This window comes from Maylandia zebra, linkage group LG20 (assembly GCF_041146795.1).
Source record: "Maylandia zebra isolate NMK-2024a linkage group LG20, Mzebra_GT3a, whole genome shotgun sequence".
Classification (NCBI taxonomy): Eukaryota; Metazoa; Chordata; class Actinopteri; order Cichliformes; family Cichlidae; genus Maylandia; species Maylandia zebra.
In genome coordinates, this window is record NC_135186.1 from 32,639,334 (window position 1) to 32,651,459 (window position 12,126).

Sequence of the window (12,126 nt, forward strand, 5' to 3'; positions counted from 1 at the left end):
AGTAGAAAGAGGCCAATCATCACAGGAAGAGAGCAAGAAAACTCTGTAGATACACAAAAGGAAACTTAAAATGACCACACAGTGACAAAAAACAGCTGCAGAGACTAAAACATCTACAAAAAACATAAAGTGAGAACAAAAATATATTATTCTTCACAAAAAGGAGGAAAAGACAACAATAAATGAAAACTTAAAATGACATTAAAGTCTCAAAAATTGACATTGTAGGGATGCAAAACAGCTGGTGAGCCTAAAGCATCTAGATAGAGACATGGTGACAATGAAAAAGAGATAATGAAAACTATAAAGAGACACAAAATAACCACATGGACTCAAAACTGCTGCAACAACAGAAACATTTGTAAAGACACACAAAATGACAACACAAAACAATTACACTGACAGAACAATAACAATGATGAAATGCAAAAGGACCACAGAAATTGCAACAAGCACTAATCACAAAGAAAGACCAACAAAATAGAAAAAATGACAACAAAAGCAAATTAATGATCACATTTAGTAGATCACAACAATGATGGACAGCCACGTAACCACAAAAGACTCAAAATGACCACCTAGAGATGCGAAACAGCCACAGAGTCGTTTCTGAGGAGAAACAAAAGGACAAAAAGAGGTAATCTGTCACTTAAACAGACAAAGACAACCACAAAGAGACATGGAAGGAACACAGAGATTTAAAAAGACATTAAAGAGGATGAAGATGGTCAGGCAGAGACTCAAAACAGCTGGAGACAGTAAAACATCTGAAAAATGACACAAAATGACAACAAACCAGGGCAACACGAAGACAAAATACGAAGACAACAATGAAGAGATATGAAAGGACAACAACGAGACTCTGACTGAAATGTCACAAGTCACACAAACGAAATGACCAAAAAAGATGCAAAAAGCAAACAGAGTTACAAGCAGATCACAAAGAGATGAAAAAATGAGGTCGGTCATCGCAACAAGAAAATAAGTCAACCATGAAAAGACATAAAAGGACCAAAAAGAGACTCATAGAGTCACAAAATGACAAGAAACACAAAAGAAGACCACTATGTTAACTCACAGAGTTGTAAAGGCCTTTTTGAGGGTCATGGTTGGATTACCGAATTAGCCCACAGGGCTCAGAGAGTCAAAGAGTCACTGGGACCACATGCAAAGTGTTATACATTACAAAAACAGTGAAGAAAGATAAAGGAGCCAACAAGAGGCTCAAAATATCCCCAGAGTCACAGAATGACCACACAGAGATGCAACATTGCTACAGAGACTGAAACGCAAACAAAAAGACAAACAATGACAAAAAAAAGTGGCCAGGCATCACAGAAAGGGACCAACACAACTCTGATGATCAGTGGTCACATAAAGAGAGCACTGCAATGGTGAAGAGACATGTGATGGCCAAAAAAAGACACAAAATGACCACAGAGACACACAAAAAGCAGTAGAGAGTTCAAGATCTACAGGAAGAAACAATATGACAACAAGGAGGCCAACTGCCACACAAAAAGATAAAGACTACTGTGGAAATACATAAAAGGACCACTGAAAGACTTGAAATGTTACACACATAGAAACAAAAAACCAAAAAAAGACACAAATTGTCAACCGAGCTATGAGAAGACTACATCGAGATGGAAAAATGAGGCCGTTCAGCACAAAAGAGAACAAGTCAACCATGAAAAGACATGAAAGGCTCACAAAGAGACTCAAAATGGCTTTAAAGTGTTAGAAAACGAAAATGGACAAACACGAAGACTGTTAACTTTACAGAGTTGTAAAGAGCTCGGAGTCAAAGTCGGTCGGTTGCCACACATTTCAACTACAAAGAGACACACAATGACATTAAAAAAGAGGAAAACCATCACAAAGGCCACCAAAAACAACAACAAAAGAACATCGAAGGACCGCAAAGAGCCGCAACATGAAAAGACTTCAAATGACCACACAGATCTGCAAAAAAAAGCTACTGATAAATGAGATAACGTTGAAAATCATCAGGAGACCAAGGCAACTATAATTAAATAACAAACGATGAAAGAGGTGCTTATAGCAGCCACATTAAATAAATGACCCTATAGAAACACTTATAAAAAGAGAAAATGACAACAAAACTACAAAAAGACCACATAGATACACAAACACAAAACAAGGTGGCAATCAATCGGGGATGAATAACACCACAGAAACAGACAAAAATGAAAATTAAGACATGGAAAATGTCCACAAATGCACAATATGTCAACAGAGAGAAATAAACGGCCACAAATGTGAAAAGATTACCACAAAGATGTCATAAAACAAAATGTCCCATGAAGATCGATACTCAGAGTCACTGTGTGTCTGATGAGCCATTAAATATACCAACTAGATACTTCAACAAAAACCAAAACGTGTGAAAAAGAGAATTTGCGGTTTTATGTGGGGTTATGTTTGAGCAGGACTATTTCTTGGCGGGAGTCCCAGCCAAGCCCTCGCCAAGAAACAGTCCTGAACATAGCTGCTGCTGCTGCTGGCTGTGGCTTCATATCTACTGTATAAACAGTGATATCAGCCTTCTCATCTAACTCTTTTCTTGGGAACATTTTCTGCCCTTTTCCCAAAGTATATTCAAAGGCTTGACGCTCTGGGTCTTGCTCAAGGGCAGCCCAACATGGTAGGTGGATGAGCACAGGTTCTCAGCAAAAATAAGACCAGGTATGGGCCAGATTTGTCAGAACCACTAAAAATACAGTTTCTTATTCAGTGTTTTTGCTGCAGGTTATTTTTAGAGGGCCACAGCAAAAGTTGGCTTCAAATAACTACCACCAATACTAGAACGAATAATTGAGTCTCAGGAAATAAAGCAGCTTATTGTATCTTTTGCCTTGAGGCAATGGTGTTAACCTCTGAACCACAATTCTCCAAATACACAAAACATGTACAAACTGAAACGTGTTGAAGTGGATTAAATGTTTTCTATTCAACACAAATAAACAGTAAAAGCTAAACTCTGCTCTTCACATATTTACCTTGAGGTCAAACTATTAAACCAATGGGGCATGTTGATTTAGACTGTACATGAAGGGACAGAAATAGACTTTAACTGCATCCCTTTTTCTTAATGCACCACTAATACTACTGAAGCACTTTTAAAGGTGCTTACTTTAAAGTCTTGTGTGTAAAAATGGATTAAAACATCCCCAATCACCAAATGCTTTGAACACAATGTAAAGACATAATCACTTTGACTCTATGTCTCTCTATTTTGTTGAAGAGATAGCGACTGCAGTAGAAACAGAGCTGGGCTGTACCGTATTTTTCAGACTATAAGGCGCACTTAAAATCCTTTAATTTTCTCAAAAATCGACAGTGCGCCTTATGTATGAATTGTGATTGTGCTTCCTGACCTCGAACCGATTTTATGTGGTACACGGCGCTCGAAAAATCTGTCAAAAAATGTTTTAGTACAACTTTGGAAGACATAGGTGTAACAATTAAGTTTAACATCCAGGCATCCATGAAAACAGAATTTATTAAATTTAACGTAGTTAGCAGGAAGTTAGCTTGCTAGTTTCCACCTAAACATGATATCATGTAGCATGTTCTGACTGAGAGATTTCTGAAAAATTGAAAACGTACAGCTCTGCTATCACTTACAACATAAATGAAGACAGAAAACTAAACAGCAGTGACTTTTGTAGGGTTGCTGAAGTTTGGCTAGCTGGTATATAACGATATAAAATTCTGAATTTCATGTCACTTTTTTACAAAGTATTCAGTGTGTAAATCCTCCGAGCCCTGTTCCATGACAAAAATATACTTTTGTCATATTTTGAGTTTAAAATGACCAGTTTGTAAGTGCTTGTCTTAATAAGAATAACTTCCTGTCTGAATGTATGAATCCTGCAAACTCCAACAACAAGCAGAAGAATGTGCAAGTTGCTGTAAGTAAACTTATATGTTCTAAAGGCTGGAGTCCTGACTGTAACTCTACAAAATAATATTATTATTATTTGTTTGTTCAATTAATTTTGCTAAGGAACTGATGTGTGAGAATGTAAAAAACCAAAATATTAAACAAGCTTTTATCGTCAAATTGCCTGTCTTGGACAAAAACGCTGTTCTTTCAATGAAACTGAGCGATACTCAAATGTTTTACTTTACTTCAAAATTAATTCTATATGATTGGGTTCATGTTTGTTTTGGCCTTTTTGCCAGTATCTATGATCTCTCTTTGCTTCTGTCTCTTTTCTCATTCCCCTCACATTCCAACCAGTCATGGCAGATTACTGCTGGTTCTTTCAGCCGGTCTCTTCCTGTTAAAAAGCAGTTCTTCCTCCCCACCATTCCCAAGTGCTTGATCATAGAGAATCGTCAGATTGTTGGCATTCTCTCTCTTCCTTACTTTACAATATTAAGAGCTTTAAGATGCCTGATGCTGTGAATTGGAGATATATAAATAAACGATTGTGCATAATAACAGCTACAGTTTAACCAAACACAACAGAAAAATATATATATTTAGTGAGCAGTGCATCAGTTTTCAAACTCCAACAATATAAAATATAAAGTTCTGATAAATATTCCTGTAATTCACTTCTTAAATAAGACTTGCATAGTATGTTATATTTTTAATTTACATGAATAAACCGAGGCTGCTCCTTTATTGATACTTGATACTAACGGACCCTGAGATGAGATTAGAATTCATTACATTTGAGCCAAAACACACCACCCACTACTCTGTAATACAGACTTATCCTCTATAAAGTGGACCTCAGCATGCCTAAAATCTCTATTAATATCTGCACAAAACTCTCAGAGTTGGCCAGTCGCTCCACAGGCGTTGTCCTTGTGTCAGGTTGTGAGGCTGTAAATGATGCTGTAAAGAGGAGAGGAGGAAGCCGCCGCGCTGCTTTTTATCAGGATGGTGCGACAAGGTAATTAGGGAAACATCAGAGACTCGGGTCAAGAGGTCACTTTAATCTGCAGCTTTCAGAGAAGAAGATGCCTCATTGCGTCTCCCTCTCCTGCTCTCGCACACTTTGTATTCTCCACCGCCGCAGCACTTCCCACAAAATCCCCTGTCACATTGATCTTGATTGATTTTTCACACTCTAGTTTGTTACAGTTATGGATTTATTTTAAGCGTAACATTTGTTTTGAGATACGGTGCCAGACTTCAGCTATCACGCCACCGTTTCCTTGTATCTACAGCTATATTTGTATGTGCACTGTTGCAGCGAGGTAATGATTAAACCGGGATGCAAGAGAGCAGCCCAGGTGCTTGTTTATAGATTTTTGACCGTCGCAAAATTGGTCAAATTCAATATGCTCACATTGTTTTCATACAGAACGCTGGAAAAAAGTTTAACACTCGTGATTTTTCTAACATAAATTAGCATTAGACAGCACAGAAATAAATGATTTTGCAAATAAACTATTACATTGTGTGGGAGGGCTTGTTATGATGATGCTGTGGGGGGTAAAGTAGGCTACTAACATTTATGTTTAATGGTGTGTAAACTTGATTTCCTCAACTCATCTTCTACCTTTGCCTTCCCCATTCTTTCTCTGCCTCCTGTAACTCATTTTTAAAACTATTTTCTTTATATTGCCCATCAACTGCAGCGCTTTCTCCCAAATGTTTTTTGTTCTTCTGATGTATCAACAGACTACCTAAACTACCTCCTCACCAACACCACCCACTATTTTCCAAATATGTCAGTTAGACTGATATTGTCCCACCATATTCACCACGCCATTTATTAATCATTGCTTGGTTGCTCTCATTAGATGTTTGCATAACTACCTTGGAGTGGGAAAAACCAGACATTTCAACCATCTGTCTGGTAGCCTCAGATATAAAAATATCACAAGACATTACTTTTACCCAAGTCACTACTTGAACAGTTTTCATTATTCTTATGAAAGCATTTGTATGGCTTATCCATTAATTTTAATAATCTGAGACGTTCATCTATTACTTACGTCTTTCACTAAAATAAAAGTTGTAGCTTCAGCAGGCTGTGTGCAAAAACAGGGCCATCCAATAGCAGACTGACAAAAAAAGTTTTAACCATAAATTTGTGTTTTCTGGAGCAGTGATCCAGACTTATTTTGAAGTAACATGTATGCTGAAATTCATGGATTTGAATATATTTCCAATCTATGCTTCCGCTTGGTTGTCAAGTGTGTGTGTCCTGTGTTTCCTTTATTCTTGTCGATCTGTCCCTCCGACAAAAACATTTATCCCTTATATTTGGCAAACTATTTGAATTTTTATTCTTGTAATCTTAGCTAATTGTTTGAGCTGTTTAGCTGTTACATTTAAATATTTAACGTTTTTAGCAATTATTTTTATTATAATCACTCAGTTTAATACACAGTAATACGCATATATTATTCTTAGCTATTTCAACAGTTTATCTAACTTACTAAATCTGTTACTTTTAGCTAACTTACTCTTACTTATAGCTAATATTACTAAATTGATTTATTTGTTATTTAACGCTAACTCACTAAATGCGTTACTTTTAGAGAGCTTACTAACTCTTGAAACTGAGCTAATTTTGTTAGTTGTAGCTATTTCACTAAAATGGTTTATTTGTTACTTTTAGCTAACATACTAAATTCTTTTTTTTTTTTTAGCAAACTTACTGAAATTTTTACTTTTAGTAAATATTAACATATTTATTCATTCAATATTTAATATGTTTTGCTAACTGCTGAAAAATGGTTGATTTATTAACTTCACACATTTAAAAGTGTCTACACATTTCTAAATATTTTAAACTATATCTTAAAATTTTGTGATAGCTTTTGGTTACAATTTGGTTTATTCTTCACTCTTAGCTAACTTGAATGCTTGAATTACTTTTACCTTAGCGAAAACTAGTTGTAAATGTTTCTAAAAAGATAGCTAAAGATGAATAACAGTTTAAGGAATAGATAATTCTCCCAGTGGTTAGTAAATGATGTCAATAATTTCTTTGCTATTAGCGAGGCAAAATGAATCAGAAAATCTCCCATAACTAAATAATTTGGGGATTGTTTCTTCACGTGGAGGTGAAGGCATGAAAATGGAATATCTTATGAAAGTGAAATACCAATTCAAGACCTGAATGCTCAGAATAACTTCTTATATCACCTGCACTGCCGTTCCAGCTAAGATCTAACAACATGCATCCCTGCTCTGTTTCATTATTGATAGGCAATATTGACCTGTTTGTCTCTCTTAACTGATGAGAATGATTTACCTTCCTGTTTGTCCTCGCTGAGCTGTGAGAAGAATCTAGATACAGACCCAATAAAAGCATACAGGTTTATTCTCAGTAACTCCCAGCATTGAGGACAAACTTTCACCATTGATGCAGCAGGTATGTATACAAAAACACATAAAGACAAATTTATTAGACTACCACTGAAAGGTTTATACCACAGCTGTCCTAAATTAACAGTATTGGTAATTGCCAAAATAATGTTTAGTGTTGCTGTAATGATTAATTCACCAGTAGGAACAAACTCTTTTATCAAAATAAAGTTTTTAATGATAGAATATAATTGTTTTTGTCCATGAATTTTAAAATTTACTTGTTTACTAAAAAGCTGAAAAAGGCACATTATTACCTTTTGATTAAGATGCCAAATTACAGTTATTTATTTGGCTCCCTGAACAGAAAAAAATAGTTTTAACAGTTGAATACACTTGATTAATTTTTGACTTCTCAGAGAAGTCCAGCGTCAGCTCAAATTTGGATATAAAAACGTGATATCTTTAAAATATTTGTGTTTTGCTTTAGTTTGTTAGTTTGTTTTATGACAGGCGGTCACATAAATTTCTTAAGCACTGAATTCCATTAAACTAACAGCTTGTTGGGGTCCTTTGGTGGCTCTGTGAGTCTGAGACGTCATAATACAGGGTCAGTGAGGTCAGTTTATATTTTATCATAAGTCATCTGGTATCAGTTTTAGTATGTACATGAACTGGGAAATTATGAATGATAAAGTTTCCAAAATGAACATTTATCTTTACCTTTTTACATTTCAGCATTTATCATATTGTGACCCTCTATTTTTTATAAATGTCCCTTTGAATGGGCTTAAACCCCAGTTTCAGAATCAGTACCTAATTGAACAACTCTTAATACCAAAGAGTATGTTTTATTTGTGCAACCCGACATATTTTTTTTGGATCTCTTCATTAAAAGATTTTTATTTTGTGGCCTAAATCAAATTTGCATCGTTAGTGCTCAAATTTAGCCTTGGGATGGACACAACTATTTCATCCCAGAGCAGAAAAGAACAGCATTCGTGAACCTTTCATTAAAAAAGTAACCGTTTGAGTGCAACTCGCGGTAGTTGAGGTTTATTTTTAACTTTGGTTTGCCAGTTTGTTTTTACCTTAGGGGCTGGTTTGTTTATATTGAATTTGAAAAAAACATATTTTAATATATCTTTGAGCCTTGCACTGTGAACTCCAGTGGATTCTGAATGCAGGGCTTTTAGTTGTAATAGTAGAGTATCCTCTGCTGGAAATACTATATAACAGGAAGCAGTTTGTTGGTCCCTACTGATCTGAATACCATGCCCCATGCTGACAAGCTATACATAATTAGTTCTGCCTAACGGACAAGCCCTTGTAAAATCCATTCACCAGAGCGCTGTGATATAATGGACCAAATGTTTTAAGATCCTGTCTTGATGCGCTTGCAGAGCCCATGCTATATCTGTAAGAGGACAGATGGCCATCCCTGTTGGTGTGATTCTCCACAGCTTCTCCAAACTAATACACCCGGCATATGGACATGCAGCACAGGGTGGGGGACTGGCACCGGGCCCTTGGGACAGCACGCTGACAGGACAGGGGACAGTTTCTAAAATGCTGGTTCCCAGCCACACTCAAGACCCAAAGCCCTTAGCAGGCATATTTCACTTACATAAATGTTCCTGCGTCTCAGGGAAACGAACCCGCAGGTGCTCGCTGGCGGGCTTCATCCAGCACCAGAGATTAGGTCACGGCTTTCATGAAGCAGGGGGCAGTGGTGCTGGTGACAGTCTGGCATGGGCCATTAAGATGAGGGCAGAAGAGCAGTTTATCCTCATTTAGGATAACCTTGGTTGAAAGGTATCAGGATAATTTCCTTGTGTGTTATCTCTATTCTCCTATCAGAGTGTTCTTGAGCTCTCCTTCTGCTCTCGCCACACTACCCCCCTCCCCCCAACCCACCCAACCACCCACCCACCACCACATTTCTGGACCGATCCCAGCTAAAGGGATTAATGGCCTTCTGAAGGAATATCACAGGATATAACAAAACCTACTACCAGAATGAATTCATTTCACAGCTGCCACATCGATGCAGTCCACCTTCAGCTGGGAGGAAATCAATCTGTATGATGCCAGTCACAGGGAAAAGGCACCTCTGTGTAGAGATTCTTTGCTTGTCTCGAGGTATTTACACATGTCAGAGCAGGGATGAAATAGCAGTGAGTGGCGGAAAAAGAAATGGCAGCTGCACAGACTCTATACTGCCATCATGTGGCGCAAGGTGGCACATTGAAAGTCTCAACTGCAAGCTGGCTCCACAGTTTAAATCAGCTTTAAAGGAAAAATTCACATTACCATTACGAAGGTGCAAACGTGTTGTTTCCACCACCGGGTTGCTTTACACAGTGACAGCATAAATAAACTAAGAAGAAGCTAAAATGAACGCGTTCTGTACCCAGTAAAAATGTTTACTTTGTCACAATCTTTAAATCTATCAGCTGATGAAGGCTGCGAGGGTCTGGGCTTTCCTCAACTATAGAGTGGAGCCTCCTTTCATAAAAGAGCCATTTGAGGTCATTCAGCCATCTGACCAGGTTGGCTCCTGAGCAGCATCAGAACAGAGAGATTACATCTCTTGGCTGGCTGAGGAACTCCTCAGTGTCTCCCCAGAAGAGCTGAGGAGGTGGCTGGGGTGAGGGAGGTCTGGGCATCTTTGCTCAAACTGCTGCCAAGACCAGGATAACTGACAGAAAATGGATAGATGCAGCTGTCAGCAAGTCACCCTGGTATTTGTAGGAGTGATACCTGCAGGGCCGTGCCTAATGTGGAGCACAGAATTTAATCCGCTGCCTTTTTTTACTACTAACATCCATCCTCCACTTTCTTCCACTTATACAATTCAGGACACCCTTGATAGGCAGGGCTAACACAGAAAGACAATCCCTCTGAGTTTGAACCCAAAACCTTCTTACTGTGAGGCAGTGGTCTTAAACCACTGTGCCGTCCTGTGGCAGAGCTAGAAAATTTTACATGGGTGGGCAAAGGAGGGGCAAGAGGTCTAGGTAGGGTAGCGCATACCCCTTCAGTGAAGTATGTGAAAATCCCCTATATGCAAATTAAGTCAACAAAATATCCACAAAACTGTTTATTGTATCTTTTCTTCAAAGAAAACAGACAATTTTTTAGGTTTAGACAACTGGTATTTTAAAGCATTTTAAGGACATAAAAGTTGGGGTGCAGCTGGGGGGGAAGAGAGGCTCTACAGCAGTTGCCCCTTGCCCCCCCCCCCGTGTAGATCCGCCCCTGGTGTATTGAATATTATCTTGAAGTCTGGGTTGCATGTGATTCACGCTGATCCTACTTAAAGTGCTTTCACATAGGGTCTGATGAGATGTTTCTCACTGTAACAATATCGCCTGGTCAGCAATGTTCCGGGGAAAATATACCTCGGGATGTTAATCACAAGTGAACAATGGCTGCAGATTGATTTACTTGAACAAAGCTCTGATGAGTCAGTGAAATCCACCCGACTATCAGCTGAGCACCGCTACAACGGGAAGGTACAACTCACGGAAATCTGACCTTTTGCACGTAGTTAACAAGCTCAGTGTTGCTAACCTGCTTCAGCTTGATTGACGGCCTTGAAACAGGATCCGAAACATTTCTTCAATTTACACGTGGACCCTAACAAATGCCTGTTGTCCGTAATTCTATTAATGATTATTCATCAGCCGACTCCCTTATCACCCACCAGGTCACTGGCAACCCACGATAACGGTTGAGTTTTATTTTGCAATGTTCAGAAACTATGAGATAAACATTCAAAACAAGTTTTTTCTTTAGCGTTAGTTTTTCTGTTTAATGCTTTTCCATTTGGTTGCTACATTCAAAACAAAATTTAACCCTAATTGTAGAAGGGCTGCCAAGAACTTAGTTTAAACATCATGCATTTATTAAACTTTAAAAATGCGCATTTTGACAGGGGATTCCTTTGAACTTACAAAATAACTGGAGAAAAATATTTTAAATAAGATTTTTTAGTTGTATGAAGTTGTCCGATAGGTTGGCTCAGAATAGCCGCTGTTTTTGACTGAAAAGTTCATTTCACAAGGTACAGTCCTTATCAACTAACACTTTGGTCACATCCCACCCAAAGTGGATCACCTGAGACTCTGATATCTACAGACAGGCAGATGAAGGCAACCATTAATAATCCTCCTACAGAATTATCTACGGAAACCTTTTACGTCTCATAAATACCTTTAGTTTCCCCCTCCAGTATGAACCAGTGGACCGAGTGCTTCGTTGTCACAAGAACAGGAAATCTTTCCTAACAATCTTTGATTTTAACAGTTAATTGGCCTTTTAAAATGGTCATTTGATCTTACTTATTTTAAAATGCTATAACAAACGGAACCACAAATACGCAATAAAAAAATAAATAAAAAAATTGAATGTTAAATATACCTTTACAAAGCAGTGAGTGTCTTAGGTGTTTTTTTACAACACCACTGTAAAACAGGTGTGTTGATTATTGGCAAGATGAAACCATCTTTTGTTTTTATTTATTTTGACTGTCTTGTTTTAATAACTGCAGAAATATATTGGCTTTGGGTGCGTGACATTACATTAGTGATTCAGATCACACTAGTACCATTTTAGGAATGAATTTAGATAGGGTTCCTATTTTGAAAATTGACCACTCCATTTCTATCTTTGACTTCCTGCTGCCCTCATTTGCTACATGTTACAGTCCGTGGGGCGTCTGGTGGAATTGCAAGCATCACTTTGGCTGGCTTTATCAGAGCTAACATGGCCAGTGTGGACCCAGTCCTTCAAATAATGACTCAAAGAAAAACAGC